Source organism: Hordeum vulgare, chromosome 1H (genome assembly GCF_904849725.1).
Source record: "Hordeum vulgare subsp. vulgare chromosome 1H, MorexV3_pseudomolecules_assembly, whole genome shotgun sequence".
NCBI classification, from domain to species: domain Eukaryota; kingdom Viridiplantae; phylum Streptophyta; class Magnoliopsida; order Poales; family Poaceae; genus Hordeum; species Hordeum vulgare.
The window spans coordinates 506,654,563-506,661,907 of record NC_058518.1 but is presented as its reverse complement, the minus strand read 5'-3'; positions in this window follow the sequence as shown (position 1 = coordinate 506,661,907).

Here is a 7,345-nt window from a genome sequence, read left to right as displayed (position 1 = left end):
CTAACTTGTTTTTGCAGGGTATGCTTGTGATGTGATATGGCCAACGATGCGATGTGATATATTGGATGTATGAGATGATCATGTTGTAATAGATAATATCGACTTGCACGTCGATGGTACGGCAACCGGCAGGAGCCATAGGGTTGTCTTTATACTAATGTTTGTGCTTGCAGATGCGTTTACTATTTTGCTAGGATGTAGCTTTAGTAGTAATAGCATGAGTAGCACGACAACCTCAATGGCAACACGTTGATGGAGATCATGGCGTGGCGCCGGTGACAAGAAGATCGTGCCGGTGCTTTGGTGATGGAGATCAAGAAGCACGTGATGATGGCCATATCATGTCACTTATGAATTGCATGTGATGTTAATCCTTTTATGCACCTTATTTTGCTTAGTACGACGGTAGCATTATGAGGTGATCTCTCACTAAATTTCAAGACGAAATTGTGTTCTCCCCAACTGTGCACCGTTGCTACAGTTCGTCGTTTCGAGACACCACGTGATGATCGGGTGTGATAGACTCAACGTTCACATACAACGGGTGCAAAACAGTTGCGCACGCGGAACACTCGAGTTAAGCTTGACGAGCCTAGCATGTGCAGACATGGCCTCGGAACACATGAGACCGAAAGGTCGATCATGAATCATATAGATGATATGATTAGCATAGGGATGCTTACCACTGAAACTATACTCAACTCACGTGATGATCGGACTTGAGCTAGTGTAAGTGGATCATGAACCACTCAAATGACTAGAGAGATGTACTTTTTGAGTGGGAGTTTAGCGAATAATTTGATTAAGTTAAACTCTAATTATCTTGAACATAGTCTAAGTCCACTTTCAATATATTTGTGTTGTAGATCATGGCTCACGCGACAGTCACCCTGAATTTTAATACGTTCCTAGAGAAAGCTAAGTTGAAAGATGATGGAAGCAACTTTGTAGACTGGGCTCGTAATCTTAAGCTAATCTTACAAGCTGGGAAGAAGGATTATGTCCTTAATGCTACGCTAGGAGATGAACCACCCGCTACGGCTGATCAGGATGTTAAGAACGCTTGGTTAGCACGTAAGGAGGACTACTCAGTAGTTCAATGTGCAGTCTTGTATGGCTTAGAACCGGTACTTCAACGTCGCTTTGAGCGTCATGGAGCATTTGAGATGTTCCAGGAGTTGAAGTTTATCTTTCAGAAGAACGCCCGGATCGAGAGGTATGAGACCTCCGATAAATTCTATGCTTGCAAGATGGAGGAAAACTCGTCTGTCAGTGAACATGTGCTCAAAATGTCTGGGTACTCAAACCGTCTAGCTGAGCTGGGGATTGAACTCCCGCAAGAGGCTATCACTGGCAGAATCCTTCAATCACTGCCGCCAAGCTATAAAGGCTTTGTGTTGAACTACAACATGCAGGGGATGAACAAGTCTCCCGGCGAGTTGTTTGCGATGCTGAAAGTCGCAGAGTCTGAACTCCGTAAAGAGCATCAAGTGTTGATGGTGAATAAGACCACTAGTTTCAAGAGAAACGGCAAAGGCAAGAAGGGTAATTCAAAGAAGAGCGGCAAGCCTGTTGCCAATCTGACGAAGAAACCCAAAGCTGGACCTAAGCCTGAAACGGAGTGTTACTATTGCAAGGGTATGGGTCACTGGAAGCGCAATTGCCCCAAGTATCTGGCAGATAAGAAGGCGGCCAAAGAAAAATCAGGTATATTTGATATACAAGTTATTGATGTGTACTTAACCGGCTCTCGTAGTAGTGCCTGGGTATTCGATACCGGTTCTGTTGCTCATATTTGCAACTCGAAACAGGAACTGCGGAATAGACGAAGGCTGGCGAAAGATGAAGTGACGATGCGCGTAGGAAATGGTTCCAAGGTTGATGCAATCGTCGTCGGCACAGTTTCACTTCAGTTACCATCAGGATTAGTGATGAACTTAAAACATTGTTATTTAGTGCCTGCGTTGAGCATGAACATTATATCTGGATCTTGTTTATTGCGAGACGGTTACTCTTTTAAGTCAGAGAATAATGGTTGTTCTATTTCTATGAGTAACATCTTTTATGGTCATGCACCCAATGTGAGAGGATTGTTCATATTGAATCTTGATAGCAATACACACATACATAACACTGAGACCAAAAGAGTTAGAGTTAACAATGATAGCGCCATATTTTTGTGGCACTGCCGCTTAGGTCATATTGTTGTAAAGCGCATGAAGAAACTCCATGCTGATGGACTTTTGGAGTCACTTGACTTTGATTCACTTGACACGTGCGAACCATGCCTCATGGGCAAGATGGTTAAGACTCCGTTCTCCGGAACAATGGAGTGTGCAAGTGACTTGTTGGAAATCATACATACCGATGTGTGTGGTCCGATGAGCGTGGAGGCACGCGGCGGATATCGTTATTTTCTCACCTTCACTGACGATTTGAGTAGATATGGTTATGTCTACTTGATGAAGCACAAGTCTGAAACATTTGAAAAGTTCAAGCAATTTCAGAGTGAAGTTGAAAATCATCGTAACAAGAAGATCAAATTCCTACGGTCTGATCGTGGGGGTGAATATCTGAGTTTCGAGTTTGGTGCTCACTTAAGACAATGTGGAATTGTTTCACAGTTGACACCGCCTGGAACACCACAGCGTAATGGTGTATCCGAACGTCGTAATCGTACTTTATTAGAGATGGTGCGATCTATGATGTCTCTTACCGATTTGCCGTTATCGTTTTGGGGTTATGCATTAGAAACAGCTGCATTCACTTTAAATAGGGCACCATCAAAATCCGTTGAGACGACACCATACGAACTGTGGTATGGAAAAAGGCCAAAGTTGTCGTTTTTTAAAGTTTGGGGATGTGATGCTTATGTCAAAAAGCTTCAGCCTGAAAAGCTGGAACCCAAAGCGGAAAAGTGCATCTTCATAGGTTACCCAAAAGAGACAGTTGGGTACACCTTCTATCTCAAATCCGAGGGCAAAGTATTTGTTGCTAAAAACGGAGCTTTTCTCGAGAAAGAGTTTCTCTCGAGAGAATTGAGTGGGAGGAAGATAGAACTTGACGAGGTTGTCGAACCTCTCATCCCTCTGGATGGTGGCGCATGGCAGGGGGAAACCTCTGTAGTTGCGATGCCGGTTGAGGAGGAAGTTAATGATGATGATCATGAAACTCCGGTTCAAGTTTCTGTCGAACCACGCAGGTCGACGAGACCACGTGCTGCTCCAGAGTGGTACGGTAATCCCGTCTTGTCAATCATGTTGTTGGACAACAATGAACCTGCAAATTATGAAGAAGCAATGGTGGGCCCAGATTCCAACAAATGGCTAGAAGCCATGAAGTCCGAGATAGGATCGATGTATGAGAACAAAGTGTGGACTTTGGAGGTACTGCCCTAGGGCCGCAAGGCTATTCAGAACAAATGGATCTTTAAGAGGAAGACGGACGCTGATGGCAATGTGACCGTTTATAAAGCTCGACTTGTGGCAAAGGGTTTTTCGCAAGTTCAAGGAGTTGACTACGATGAGACATTCTCACCCGTAGCGATGCTTAAGTCCGTCAGAATCATGTTAGCAATAGCTGCATTTTTCGATTATGAAATCTGGCAGATGGATGTCAAAACGGCGTTCCTTAACTGTTTCCTTAAGGAGGAATTGTATATGATGCAACCCGAAGGTTTTGTCGATCCTAAGAATGCTAACAAGGTGTGCAAGCTCCAGCGATCCATTTATGGACTGGTGCAAGCATCTCGGAGTTGGAACAAGCACTTTGATGAGGTGATCAAAGCATTTGGGTTTATACAAGTGGTTGGAGAATCTTGTATTTACAAGAGAGTGAGTGGGAGCTCTGTGGCGTTTCTAATATTATATGTGGATGGCATATTGCTGATTGGAAACAACGTAGAGTTTTTGGAGAGCATAAAGGATTACTTGAATAAAAGTTTCTCTATGAAGGACCTAGGAGAAGCTGCTTACATTCTAGGCATTAAAATCTATAGGGATAGATCAAAACGCCTGATAGGACTTTCACAAAGCACATACCTTGATAAAGTTTTGAAGAGGTTCAAAATGGAACAGTCCAAGAAAGGGTTCTTGCCAGTTTTACAAGGTACGAGATTGAGTAAGACTCGGTGCCCAGCAACTGATGAAGATAGAGAGCATATGCGCTCCGTCCCGTATGCTTCAGCCATAGGTTCTATCATGTATGCAATGTTGTGCACTAGACCGGATGTTAGCCTGGCCATAAGTATGGCAGGTAGGTTCCAGAGTAATCCAGGAGTGGATCACTGGACAGCGGTCAAGAATATCCTGAAGTACCTGAAAAGGACTAAGGAGATGTTTCTCGTGTATGGAGGTGACGAAGAGCTCGCCGTAAAAGGTTACGTCGATGCAAGCTTTGACACAGATCCGGACGACTCTAAGTCGCAAACCGGATACGTATTTATTCTTAATGGGGGTGCAGTAAGCTGGTGCAGTTCCAAGCAAAGCGTCGTAGCAGATTCTACATGTGAAGCGGAGTACATGGCTGCCTCGGAGGCGGCTAAGGAGGGTGTCTGGATGAAGCAGTTCATGATGGATCTTGGAGTGGTGCCAAGCGCACTGAATCCAATAACCTTGTTCTGTGACAACACGGGTGCCATTGCCTTAGCAAAGGAACCACGGTTTCACAAGAAGACCAGACACATCAAACGACGCTTCAACCTCATCCGCGACTACGTCGAGGTAGAGGACGTAAATATATGCAAAGTGCACACGGATCTGAATGTAGCAGACCCGCTGACTAAACCTCTTCCACGGCCAAAGCATGATCAACACCAGAACTGTATGGGTGTTAGATTTATTACAATGTAATTCGCATGATGATGTGAGGGCTAGATTATTGACTCTAGTGCAAGTGGGAGACTATTGGAATTATGCCCTAGAGGCAATAATAAATATGGTTATTATTATAATTCCTGTATCAAGATAATCGTTTATTATCCATGCTATAATTGTATTGAATGAAGACTCATTTACATGTGTGGATACATAGACAAAACACCGTCCCTAGCAAGCCTCTAGTTGGCTAGCCAGTTGATCAAAGATAGTCCGTGTCTTCTGATTATGAACAAGGTGTTGTTGCTTGATAACTGGATCACGTCATTAGGAGAATCACGTGATGGACTAGACCCAAACTAATAGACGTAGCATGTTGATCGTGTCATTTTGTTGCTACTGTTTTCTGCGTGTCAAGTATTTATTCCTCTGACCATGAGATCATATAACTCACTGACACTGGAGGAATGCTTTGTGTGTATCAAACGTCGCAACGTAACTCGGTGACTATAAAGATGCTCTACAGGTATCTCCGAAGGTATTAGTTGAGTTAGTATGGATCAAGACTGGGATTTGTCACTCCGTGTGACGGAGAGGTATCTCGGGGCACACTCGGTAATACAACATCACACACAAGCCTTGCAAGCAATGTAGCTTAGTGTAAGTTATGGGATCTTGTATTACGGAACGAGTAAAGAGACTTGCCGGTAAACGAGATTGAAATAGGTATGCGGATACTAACGATCGAATCTCGGGCAAGTAACATACCGAAGGACAAAGGGAATGACATACGGGATTATATGAATCCTTGGCACTGAGGTTCAAACGATAAGATCTTCATAGAATATGTAGGATCCAATATGGGTATCCAGGTCCCGCTATTGGATATTGACCGAGGAGTCTCTCGGGTCATGTCTACATAGTTCTCGAACCCGCAGGGTCTGCACACTTAAGGTTCGACGTTGTCTTATGCGTATTTGAGTTATATGGTTGGTTACGGAATGTTGTTCGGAGTCCCGAATGAGATCACGGACGTCATGAGGGTTTCCAGAATGGTCCGGAAACGAAGATTGATATATAGGATGACCTCATTTGATTACCGGAAGGTTTTCGGAGTTACCGGGAATGACGAATGGGTTCCGGGAGTTCACCGGGGGGCAACCCACCCCGGGGAAGCCCATAGGCCTTGAGGGTGGCGCACCAGCCCTTAGTGGGCTGGTGGGACAGCCCAAAAGGGCCATATGCGCATTAGAAGAAAAATCAAAGAGAAAGAAAAAAAAAGGAGGAGGTGGGAAGGGAAGGAAGGACTCCCACCCACCAAACCAAGTCCAACTCGGTTTGGGGGGGGGGAGACCTTCCCCCCTTGGCTCGGCCGACCCCCTTGGGTCTCCTTGAGCCCCAAGGCAAGGCCCCCCGTCTCCCTGCTATATATACGGAGGTTTTAGGGCTGATTTGAGATGACTTTTCCACGGCAGCCCGACCACATACCTCCACGGTTTTTCCTCTAGATCGCGTTTCTGCGGAGCTCGGGCGGAGCCCTGCTGAGACAAGGTCATCACCAACCTCCGGAGCACCGTCACGCTGCCGGAGAACTCTTCTACTTCTCCGTCTCTTTTGCTGGATCAAGAAGGCCGAGATCATCGTCGAGCTGTACGTGTGTTGAACGCGGAGGTGCCGTCCGTTCGGTACTAGATCGTGGGACTGATCGCGGGATTGTTCGCGGGGCGGATCAAGGGACGTGAGGACGTTCCACTACATCAACCGCGTTCACTAACGCTTCTGCTGTACGGTCTACAAGGGTACGTAGATCACTCATCCCCTCTCGTAGATGGACATCACCATGATAGGTCTTCGTGCGCGTAGGAAATTTTTTGTTTCCCATGCGACGTTCCCCAACAGTACATGTACTGAAGAGATGAGATATATAGAGTTGGCTTACACTCGCCACAAGCTACATCAGAGGCACATCAGTACAATACATACATAACACAAAGAAGAGCAGGGTCCAACTACGAACGAAAACAAACAAGAAAAGAAGAACTACGTCCATCCTTGCTATCCCAGGCGGCCTGGAACCCATCCTAGATCGAAGAAGAAGAAGAAGAAGCAACTCAAATGCACAATCAATGCGCTCGCGTAAAGTAACCTTTACATGTACCTGCAACCGGTGTTGTAGTAATTTGTGAGCCACAGGGGACTCAGCAATCTCATTTCCAAAGGTATCAAGACTAGCAAAGCTTAATGGATGAGGTATGGTTAAGTGGTGAGGCTGCAGCAAGCAACTAAGCATATATGAGGTGGCTAACTTACGAGTACAAGAATAAAGAGGGGGGAGATCTACGTATAACGGACGTGAACTACTGATGATCAAAAGAATGATCCTGAACACCTACTTACGTCAGACATAACCCCACCGTGTCCTCGATCGGAGAAGGAACTCACGGAAGAGACAGTCACGGTTACACACTCAGTTGGCATATTTTAATTAAGTTAACTTCAAGTTGTCTAGAACCAGTGTTTACACAAAGTTT